The sequence below is a fragment of the Molossus molossus genome, unplaced genomic scaffold, assembly GCF_014108415.1.
Source record: "Molossus molossus isolate mMolMol1 unplaced genomic scaffold, mMolMol1.p scaffold_m16_p_1, whole genome shotgun sequence".
NCBI lineage: Eukaryota > Metazoa > Chordata > Mammalia > Chiroptera > Molossidae > Molossus > Molossus molossus.
This window is the reverse complement of record NW_023425344.1, coordinates 66,224,384-66,236,578: the sequence shown is the minus strand read 5'-3', so window position 1 is coordinate 66,236,578 and position 12,195 is coordinate 66,224,384. Positions and strand designations below refer to the sequence as shown.

The following is a 12,195-nucleotide window of genomic DNA, read 5'->3' as shown; positions in this document are numbered from 1 at the left end:
GTTATATTTGTTCTTGAATTTAATTGATATAGACAGGCTCGCTCTCCTCTTTTAAGAAAACATATAAAAACCTAAGAAACAACATAATTGAGAGGACCAACGACTTGTCCAACTCAATCTTCTGCATCTAAAGTGTTTCCAGATGAGAAAAAGAGCTTTGGACCACATCCTAATCACAAACCTCCTCTTTAATATCTATCAGACACTGTGCTCTCTTGGGCAGCACATATACTAAAATTGGAACAATACAGAGAAGATTAGCATGGCCCCTGCACAAGGATGACACGCAAATTCATGAAGTGTTTCATATTTTTACAAATACTTCAAAAGTTCATATGGAACCAAGAAAGACCCCAAATAGCCACAGCAATCTTGAAAAAGAAAAACAAAGTGGGCAGGATCACAATACTGGATATCAGGTTATACTACAAAGACACTGTAATCAAAATAGCCTGGTACTGGCACAAGAACAGGCACATAGATCAATGGAATAGAACAGAGAACCCAGAAATGAACCCAAAACATTATACTCAATTAATATTTGACAAAGAAGGCAAGAGCATACAATGGAGTAAAGACAGCCTCTTTAATAAATGGTGTTGGGAAAATTGGACAGCTATATGCAAAAAAAAAATGGAACTAGACCATCAACTTACACCATACACAAGAATAAACTCAAAATGGATAAAAGACATAAATGTGACCAGTGAATCCACAAAAATTCTAGAAGAAAATGTAGGCAACAAAATTTCGGACATTATACGCAGCAGAATTTTCACTGATACATCACCTAAGGCAACAGAAACAAAGGAGAAAATGATCCCATAGGACTACATCCAACTAAAAAGCTTCTGCACAGCAAAAGAAACAACCATCAAAATGGAAAGGCAACCCACTGTATGGGAGAGCATCATTGCCAATGATACATCAGATAAGGGGGTAATTTCCAAAATATATAGAGTACTTATGCAACTCAACAAAAGGAAGACAAAGAACCCAATTAAAAAATGAGCAGAGGAGCTGAATAGACACCTCTCCAAACAGGACATACAAATGACCAAGAGACATATAAAGAAATGCTCAACATCACTAATCATCAGGGAGATGCAAATTAAAACAACAATGAGGTATCACCTCACACCTGTCAGAATGGCCGCCATCAACAAATCATCAAACAAGTGTTGGCGAGGGTGTGGAGAAAAGGGGACTCTAGTGCACTGCTGGTGGGAATGCAGACTGGTGCAGCCGCTATGGAAAACAATAAGGTGTTACCTCAAAAAATTAAAAATTGAATTGCCATTTGACCCAGTGATCCCACTTCTAGGAATATACCCTAAGAAGCCTGAAACACCAATCAGAAAGAATATATGTACCCCCACGTTCGTAGCAGCACTATTTACAATAGCTAAGATCTGGAAACAGCCCAAGTGTCCATCAGTAGATGAACAGATAAAAAAGCTGTGGTACATGTACACAATGGAGTACTATGCAGAGGTAAGAAAGAAAGATCTCTTATCCTTTGAGACGACATGGAGGGACCTGGAAAGTATTATCCTAAACGAAACAAGCCAAACAGAGAAACACAAGTATCATATGATCTCACTTATTTATGGAGTAAAATCAACATGACAGTCTGAAGAACCAGGTAGTCCCAGAGACATGGAAGTAGGGTACAGACTGACAATCCCCAGAAGAGGGGGTGGAGGGGAGAGATAAACATAGCACTTATGCATGTACGCATAACTAATGGACAGGGACAACAAAGCTGGGGACGGGGCGGGGAGGGACAGGGAGGAGGGTGTCAATGAGGGAAAAAGGAGGAACATCTGTAACATAAATAAATGAATGAATAAATAAATAACTAAAATCTATCAGACACTTATGTGACATGTACACAATCCCATTTTAAGATGTATCCTTTTTTTAATTAAAAAAGATATATTCTTTCAGTTTGCATAAACTTGTGAGAAGAGGGTCTGAATGTGGAAGACAGGAGGTTCCAACCCTTACAGCTTACCACTTGGTCTTCAATTTACACAGCAGCCACTACCCCGTGCCAGCCTTCTGCCCCGTAACCCAAGACTTGTATAAAATCAAAAAGCCAACAAACACAGTTTTTTCTAACAATGGTTTGAGGACTTAGGTGTCTTAGACATTAGGGACCTGGTTTAAAGCCATAAGGCTCTCTTTTCAGCCCCAAATAAACTTGATGGAGTGATTCTTTTTTCTGCTTGTCATTTTGCACGAATTACTATTTATCCATCCACTACTTAATTGAGAAGGGCTAGGTGGCATACAATGTTAAACATTCAAGGAAGGACATTTTATTCACCTTGTAAGAGCACTGCAAAGCTATCCTTCAGGAGGAGAAAGGAGCCAGGGAGGCCGGGACGAGGACAGAGAGGAGACACTGTGGAAGGGGAGAGCCACAAAGACACGAGGGAGAGCAAGCATGTCGCTGCGGGTTCTTTTACGTGGATTTCTGCTTCCTGTGTTCTGTGGCCTTCTCTCTCTGACCCCACAAAGGGACACCTAACCTATAGGTTTTTAGCTTTCCTAAATTATTTAAACTTTTAAAAAGCAGCCCCGAGACAATACCGCCATGACAGCTGGAGACAAATAATTCTCTCTGAATAAATAGTAACAGCTGTTTTCCCTGGGGTGTTTAATGTTCGAATGCTTCACAGTGCCTCAGGGTCATCTTCTCCTGCCAGTGAGGGGGGAAATGAGCACTTATTATTAACCCTAGATTGCACGTGATGACACCCCCCAGGCAACAAGAGAGCAAATGGCTTAGAAGGGAAAAGGGGAAATGTTGACTCTGTTATAGAGCAGGGTTTCTCTATCTCAGCACTACTAACATTTTGGATCAAAAAACAAAAACAAAAATAAAGAATCTTTGATGGAATGTATGGGGGTAAAGGACCTATCCTAGGCACTGTAGAATGTTTGGCAGCAATGCTGAGTAGCACCTTCCCAGTCACAGCCATCTCAATGTCTCCAGACCTGCCCTGGCTGGTGTCCCTCAGCGGTTAGAGCATCAGCCTTCTCGCTGAAGGGTTGCAGATTTGATTCCCGGTCAAAGGCAGGTACCTGGGTTGCAGGTTCGATCCCTGGCCCCGTCAGGGATGTGTGGGAGGCAACCGACTGATGTGTCTCTCTCACATCGATGTTTCTCTCTCCCTCCTTCCGTCCCCTTCACTCTCTCTAAAAATCAATAGAAAAAATATCCTTGGGTGAGGATGAACAAAAATAAATAAATAAATGTCTCCAGACTTTGTGACATGCACAGCCACCCCAGCTGCGGCTGGCTGTCCTGGGGTGACCCTCCTGTGCTGATGCTCAGCCTCAAAAACTACTTTAAAACAATAAGGAGGCTGACACCTCTGTACTTTTGAACACTACAACTGGAGATCAAAATTTCAGAATTCTGGTTAGGCGCAAGCCAACGTCAATGCTTTTGCAGTGACCGTGTGGATGTTTTTCACAAATAGACAAGACTGCTTTATACAAATTAGTGTTGGTCGATGTGATTAAGAAATGTAACCCGTATGAAGCCATGTTATGAATTGTGAGGAACTGGAAGGCTGAAGCTTTTATTTCCTTGGTCAAAAGGTGAGCCTATCCATTCCCCTCTTCTTCTAAGGAAAATAAAGACATAGTTTGAAAACGCACCTACCCATTTAGCTCAAAAGTTAAGTCTTGTCTGGCTGTAATGTAAAAATAGCCATTCCTCTGTCTGAACATGAAAATAGCACTTCCCAACAAAAGCCAGTGTCTTAGAGCTTCAAAAGATGTTTACTTTCATAAAAAAGCTTTTCCTCCGGTGTTTATTTTGGAATTGCGTGGGTGTCTGGTAGAGGTAAGCAGGTATATAAGGCTCAGAGACAAACATAAGAACATGCTCCCCGCAGTAGCTGAGAAAGTTTTGTGATAATGTTTACGTGTTAGATTGAGAATAGATGCTGGTATAATAATGCATGTCCCCCCCCCTCCCCCTTGAAAAGTCGTGGATATAGTGAGTAATGATAATGCTCATAATCACTGTCTAATCTCTGAACAACACCTTATATTCATTCATTCAGTTAGCAAACACTTTTTGAAGACCGACCAGGCACTTTGCAAGCCACATTGTCCCTCAACTCTGCTGTTGTGGGGCAAAATCAGCCATAGTCAAGACATTAACAAATGAATATGATTGTGTTCCAATAAAACTTTCTTCGGAAAAGCAAGGGGTCATAATTTGTCAGCTTCTGAAACAAGAGTAAAAAGAATCAGGAGTTCAAGTGTGTCATCCATTTTAAAAAGGACAATTAAAGTTGAGTCTCACTGAGAAGGTAACATTCAATCAAAAACTGAAAGTAGGTGAGTAAGTCAGACTTTGGTGATATAGAGGAAGAGAACTCCGGGTAGAGGGAGCAGCCAGTGCTAAAGTCCTGTGACAGCAATGAGTCCGGTGTGCTTTGAGGCTTAGGAAGTGGCTCAGTGGAGCGAAGAGAGCATGTGGGTGACTGTAACCATTTCAATTGGTATCTCCAATTTGTTTTCTCTTTCTTCCTTTCTCCACTCCCTCCCCCCACCCCGTTAAATGAAACATGTTTTACCACATTGGGCAAGGGTCAGAAATAGACCTTTTCCTGACTAGGAAAGGTAAGCAAGGTTGATATGTTTTGTTTTTAAAGCCTTGGTTTTATTCTGTACGGAGCACAGCGCCACAGACGAAGGGAAGAACACCTACCACCAAAGTTTCCGCTGGGAATCTTTAACCAGCACATTCTAATCCTCAGCAAAGCTGGCAGAATACTGAAGGTTTATGATCCAAAGAGCAACGATAAAAGATTGCCTTTTATTCGCTTGCTCCCGAAGTGCTTTTCAGAGGCAGTTGGCCATGATGTTTTTGCAGAACCAGAGGCGGACTATTTCTAAAATTGTCAACAAATCTATCTTCTAGGAAGAATTCTCTGCCTGTGGATCCGGACGTGCTGCGGAGGAAGACTAACTCGAGCCTGCCGAGCAAAGCCCAGCCTGTTCTCAAGGGCAGGTTCACCTAGAGTGGCCCGCCCACCTGTGTTTGGAGGCTGGGGACCCGTGGACGAGCCTTGGTGGTCAGGGGGCAGGGTGTGTGTGAAATTGTTTTTCATATAATGTCTGATGGAGTCAGCTTATAATGCAATTTGGAATACTAACTTTGAATTTATATGCCATCTGTTCCACAAAGTATACTTATTATGAAAGGTTAACACAGACAAGAGATAGAGGGTACAACGAAGCCTGGGTAAGATTAGCAAGCAGAACTGCATGCACAGGCCGCCGACACCTCGCTCTCTTCTCAACCTTGCCCACAGCTTTCCCACCTTTCCCCGCACTTCAACTCCCCTGGAATTCTTCTTCCAGGTGCCAGACTGCACGATGGTGCCGCCCCCTTCTGGTGGGGAATGCTGGTGCCCCACCCCTGTCACCCCCACTCGTCCTGGGTTTCAAAGGGCACTTTTTCAAATTAAGTGCAGTCTTGCTGTTTTGCATTCTGGTGGTATGAAGCTTCCTTTCCTCAATAGCACTCTTCAGTTTGTAGTTTACACATTCATCTGAATGGTTACTGAATATCTATCTGTCTCTTCCACCAAAATGGAGCCTTCCTGACGACAGCGGCCCTCCCTTGTGTGCCTCGTCCTATCTCCAGCAGCCTGACATACGATGGCCACTCCATCAATACTAGTTGAATAACAGAACCCTCCTAGCAGGCAAGGAAAGAGATAAGCATGATAAGTTAGAATATTTACAAATCAGTAAGTAAAAGCAAACAGCTTTTCCTGCATTCTGAGTTTTAAGCAAAATTGCACCCATGGGTCCTCAAAAACAACATTGTGTGAGTTTGTAGATAACATCCTTATATTGATATAATACATTTCAAACAGCTGGGTTTTTTTACATCATCCCTTAATAGAGGCCTAAACAGCATGCCAAGTTGCCATTCAATATAAACAACGCTAAATGGGGCAAAACAAGGTGATCCGAGAAAAAGAGCTTTCTCGGGGTCCTGGTGCAAAGGTAAAATAATGTTAGTGAAACTGAGAAAAAGGGACTGCATGTCCTTCAGGCCCTCCTCCTAGATATTTCTTCCAGTCGGGATAATGGGATGACTGAACAGCCGAGAGTCGAAAGTTATATTCTCTGTGAACACATAAAGAGCAGACCCACATTCATTCTTTGACAATCGGCTGGAAGAAGGATGATTATTCAATTGATTATTGTTCAGAATAGAACATGCATTCAGCTGGAGAAAGAATGACTCATGGGTTCCATTCCTTTGTGAAAGAAGACCTTGGTTCGCACTGCCCTCTTGTGGCTACTCTCAAGTATACAGGCTTGCACGCCAGAGCATAGTCAGGCAAATGAGCAATAGATATCCCCTCTCCCGTCAGGTATCCTGAGAATCACTTATTCTTTAGTTTTCTAGAATGTCAGAACTTTTTTTTTTTTTTTTTTACAAAGTGACATAATGTTTAACAGCATCTTAAAACAAGGGTCAATAGACGTTATATTAAATTTGCAGTGATCAATGTGTAAAAAGCTCAATGTTTGAGCTAAAGCGGGTGGAAGATTTGATGCAAATACATGAAAGGCCTGCTCATCCCTTGCACATTACCTTCCCTTAATTATACTGGCCTTCTCTCACTCTGTGCCCTTCAACTAGCACACCGGTAAATTTGGAGCTTTTGGAGAGTGTCGAAAGGAGTAATCTGGTGAGTGAAGCAATCAGTAGAGTCAAAAAAATGCTCGTTTTACATATATTTATTGAGTAATTACCACTGTAGGAAAGCAGGGTTATACAAGAAATAATCCCAGCTCTAAAATATTATCTAATAGAGAAGAGGGAATTTGCATAATAAAACTGTACTACATCATGACAGTGATAAATATCCCCCAAATTAAATTAATGTTTTTCCCTATGACACAGGACAAAGCCAGAGAGGGGAAGTGAAGGTGGACAGATGTGCTGATTCTTCTGAGTCAATACATTTTAGGCAGGATGCACATGGACATAGCACTCACTCTGTGTCAGGTGCTCTGAGCACTTTATCAAAAATACGCTGTTCACCACAGACCCATTAGGGTATGTGTGTTATGTGCCATTGAGTCGTCTCCAACTCCTGGTGACCCTGTGAATGAGTGATGTGCACAATGTCCTAGCCTCAACAGCCCTGCTCAGCTCCTGTAGCATCCATTAGAACACCTATCATAAAAAAATAAAAGAAAATAAACTAGAATATAACAGATGTTGGCAAGGATAAGGAGACATTGGAACCCTGTGTGCTATTGTTGGGAATGTAACTGTGTACAGCCACTGTGTGAAATACTATAACTATGCCTCAAGAAAACTTAAAATAGAGTTACCATATGATCCAGCAATTCCCTTCCTGGTTATGTACCCCAAACAATTGAAATCAGGGCCTCAAAGAGATACTGGTACACCCATATTCATTAGCAACATTATTTACAATAGCTCAAATGGAGAAGCAATCCAAGTGTCTGTTGACAGATGCTATCTGTCAGTGTGAATAAGCAAAATGTAGTCTGTACACACAATGGGATATTATTCAGCCTTAAAAGGGAAGGGAATTCTGACACATGCTACAATGTGGATGACATTATGCTAAGTAAAATGAGCCAGTCACAAAAAGACAAAAGGTAAATATTGAATGATTCCACTCCTATGAGGTACTTAGAGTAATCAAAATCATAGGCAGAAATAAAAACATTGTTGCCAGGGCTCTGGGCCAGGAGGGAATGGGGGTTATTGTCTAATGGGTATAGAGCTTCCGTTTTACAAGATGAAAAGAGTTATGGGATGGATGGTGGTGATGGTTGTACAGCATTATGAATGTAATTAATATATCATGGAGCTGTACACTTAAAATTCTTGAGGTGGTACATTTGATCTTATGTGTATTTTACCACAATAAAAATTCTTTCAAAATAGATGCTATTGAAACAAAGACCTAATGCCTAACCTGATTTCTGTTTCAGCCGCTCCCAGGAAGATCATCTTAACTGGTTAATCTGGAATTTCCTGGTCAGCATCAGTGGGGCAATCTGCCTAATAGACCCAAAGAAATACTGTTACACTTCAGAGAAAGAAATAGTTCCTATCAGAGGCAGAGAGAAGGCTTCTTGGAAAGAACACATCCATGGTGGACCTTGAAAAAGTGATAAGGTTTAAGCTTGAAGGTTTGGGGCAGAGGAAACTACCCAAGCAAAAGCATCAAGGCAGAAAATGACGAAGCAGGAAAGAGCGTGAAGGGAAGGTGATCCATAAAGGAGCAGATGGCTTTCAACGCCTGGCTGTGGGTTCAAGTGGACGTGGTGCCTGACGCTTTAGGCAGGAGGTATCTGTCCTGCTGCTTCGGCTGAATCTCCACTATTAACATACAACATGAGAAGTGCCAACAAGATGAAAAAAACTGTAATTATGAAAATTTTGCATTTCCTCAGAAAAGCAACTATAATGTTTTCAAGAAGTTATTTTGGCTTGTTCCTTTATAAACTTTTAAGAGTAATAAATACTGCTCTAAGTATTTTACGGAGTTCAACAGCAAAACGTGAAGGACTGTTTCTCCTCCCATAGCAATTGATTTCGCCACAGTCAAGTGTGTGTTTTTAGGCATGACTTGTGTTTCAGTCACCTGGTGAGGCTCATTAGTCAAAGGGGCAAAAATGGTTTCTTGGGAGGGGCAAAAACTCCTGTTACTTTTTTCTTTTTTTTATCCTCACCTGAGGACATTTTTCCATTTTTTGTTCAGATAGAGTGGAAGGGAGAGAGAGAAACATTGACATGAAAGGGACACATCGATGTGGTTGCCACCGGTACGACCCAACCAGGGCCGGGGACAAACTGCAACCAAGGTACGGCAGGAAGCAAACCCCAGTCTCTGTGGACCACAGGCCAACGCTCTAACCACTAAGCCAAACCGGCCAGGGTGCTGTTAATTTTAATACACATATAATCCAGCCATAGATACAGTGCATAAACAGATGTACAGTATATCTGCGGTATTACAATTTCGTGGAGTGGGGTGGGGGTGGGAACACAGGAAAGAAAGGTTCAAAAAACCCCTTGGGAAAGTGATAATAAAAGAAATGTTTGAGAAATACTAAACTAGAGAGATCAGAGGGGGTGAGAGTGGTTCGCTCTGTCCCGTTCGGCGAACGCCAGCGCCGACTCTGGCCAGCCCCGGCCTGGCCCTGCTGCCGCCCGAGCCTCAGCCGGTGCCACCAGCTCGGTGTGCAGCCAGGCCGCGCGGTCCCGGAACAGCCCAGCGCTCCCACAACTGCGGCACCGACAAGTCCAAATGCCGCCGCTCCAAACCAAGAAGAAAGTACAACCGCTGGAACAAGTCTCCAGAAGAGGATTGCTTCATTACACAAACAGCCCTTTTTCGTCAAAACATCTTGCTCTGGGAACTGATCACTAGAGCCAGGAAAACATCAGACAGATTGGGAGTGGGGCGGCGTCTGGCTAGCAGCTGCGCTGACCTCACCCGCGAGGAGCCCAGCACGGACTTCTGCCTCACTGACCGGGATCCATCCTGCCTGTCAGGCGCACAGAAATAGGAAGGGGACCAGCTGCATCTATCTCACTGGGACAAGAGACTCACACTCCAGGCCATTTGATGGATTGGGCTCGGTGTCTACTCCACGGTGAATCGGAGATCGCAGCCAGGCAGCTCACATCGCCAGTGTGTGGGCCCACCCCAATTTCCCCAAACTCAATGAGGGTTCTGTGTGAGAAAAGGCAGCAACACAGGACTCCAGGGATTGATGTGAGCAGCTGCTGTTCTACAGAGCTGGGCTAAAATGATGTGTTTCATCCCCCTGCCTGAAAGTCATCATCCATCACAGAGCACATTAGCAGTATATGTGAAAAGAGGAGGTGTTCTAGTTTCTATTACAGGAGGCTCTGCGACATTTGGCTTCTGTATTGGTGGCCTTCATCATCATCATCTTTACTACTACAATTATTATGTATTAAGCCCTAGTCCAGTCAAGCATTGGACAAAGCACTATGCAAACATCACCTCTTTTCCTCAAAATGACCCTATGAGGTAGGTACTGTTATCATCCTCATTTGACAGATAAGGACATAAAGACACAGAGAGGTTAAGTAATTTGCCCAAGGTCACACAGCTAGAAAGTCTCGGACCTGGGACTTGAATTCAGGTCTGTCTGACTCATCAATTTCTACATACTTCTTCCAAGGACAAGGACTTTGAACACGTGTTCTATCCTCCAAGGGCTTGGTTGGTGTAATTTAGATTGAGAGGTAGTAGAATTTATTCCTGGTAGTATTCAGTAGCATCAGTAATTAGCAAGATCTGTTTAGGTCTGCTGCATGTCCTTTGTTAATCTGCCCCCTGACAGGGAGGTAGGAACAAAAGATTGAAGGCAGGCATTGAACCTCAACTCCTGATGTCCTTCGATTTAGAATTGACCAATTCTGAATCAAAGCACTGGATATATGTACCTACATGTAGCTTTTTGTGCTGGGACAACTAGACTCAAACTGAACCCACAGACCAGAGATCAGAATTTAACAAAAATAGCAGTTGCCTTTTTTTGGAGTTTTGCTAATGTCAGCATTGAAGAACAAAAATCACAGATCATGTGTTACTGTCTCACAAAATGTCTTTACTTAGTTGGACTTCAGCCATTTTCCATTACCTACCCACCAAGGGATGTTGTAGGAAACAGCTAAAAAAAACATGATATTGCAAAGATGCTATAAGGGTACCACTTGCTGCTTTACATAGTGGCATGTGGTTGTTTTGTTTGTTTGTTTTTCTGAAAATGCTTACATTATGAATTCTACCATTAATAATATTTTCTTTATTCCCTTGGGCAACAAGAAGTTTAGAGTCAAATGTGCAACTCATCTTGTAGTGGCTTGAATTGTGTCCCTTTAAAGGGTATGTTCAATTCTCAAACCTCTGGTAGTCATGAATGGGATCTTATTTGGAAATAGGGTCTTTGCGGGTGTAATTAAATTAAGATAAAGTCATACTGGATTAGGATGGGCCGTTGATCCAACTGTGTTGTCCTTGTAAGAAAATAGGACGCAGAGAATCAGAGCAGACACACTGGGGAGAAGGCCATGTGAAGACAGAGGTAGGGATCAGAGCGATACACCTACAAACCAAGGAATGTTGGGAGCCCCCAGTAGGAGGAAGTAAGGGCGTATTCTTCCCTAAAGCTTTCTTTTCTTTTCTTTTTTTATCCTCACTCAAGGACATTTTTCCATTTTTTATTCAGATAGAGTGGGAGGGAGAGAGAGGAAGAGAGAGAGAGAGAAACATCGACGTGAAAGGGACACATCGAGTGGCTACCACCCACACGACCCAACCAGGGCCGGGAACAAACTACAACCAAAGTACATGCCCTTAGTGGGAACCGAACGGCCGACGCTCTAACCGCTGAGCCAAACCGGCCAGGGCTCTCTAAAGCTTTCTTAAGGGACCTGTGCCTACTGATTTCAGACTTCTAGCCTCTAGGACTTTGAGATAATAAATTCCTATTGTTTTAAGCCACTCAACTTTTGGTAATTTGTTATAGCAATTGTTGGAAACTAATAGAAGTTTTCATACTGATAACTGGCACTACTATACCAAATTCCCAAAAACGTAGAAGTGGCTTTGGGATTAGATAATGGGTAGTGGTTGAAAGAATTCTGAAGCATATGATAGAAAAAAAAAATCTATGTTGCCTTGAAGAGATTGTTGGTAGAAATGGGAACATTACAGGAAATGCTGGTAAGGGCTTAGAAAGAAGTGAGAACTATTGAGAAATATTCTATCATCTCAGAGAAGACATATATTATCATGAACAGAATGTTGGTAGAAACATGATTGTTAATGGTAATTCTGATGAGGTCCCAGAAGAAACGGTGAACATATTAGTGAACACTAGGGGAAAAGCAACCCTTGTTAGAACGTGGAGGGAACTTTGCTGAATTGTTTTCTACTATGGAGTGGAAAGCAGAATTTGTAAGTGATGAACTTGAATATTGAGCTGAGAAGATTAAAAAAAAAACATTGAAGGCAGAGCCTGTTTTCCTTCGCTGCTTATAGTAAAATGTAAGAGGAGAGATCAATGGAAGAAGAAACTACTAAGCAAAAATAAACCAGAACTGCCCTGATCCGT

General features: G+C 42.4%; 1 non-coding gene across 1 annotated transcript; it reads left to right on the top strand.

Moving 5' to 3' along the window:
- Nucleotides 1-207: 207 nt before the first annotated feature.
- On the top strand, nt 208-314 carry LOC118621101. Its single transcript, XR_004957623.1, has one exon. It is a non-coding gene; the product is annotated as a U6 spliceosomal RNA (small nuclear RNA).
- The last annotated feature ends 11,881 nt before the right edge of the window (nt 315-12,195 follow it).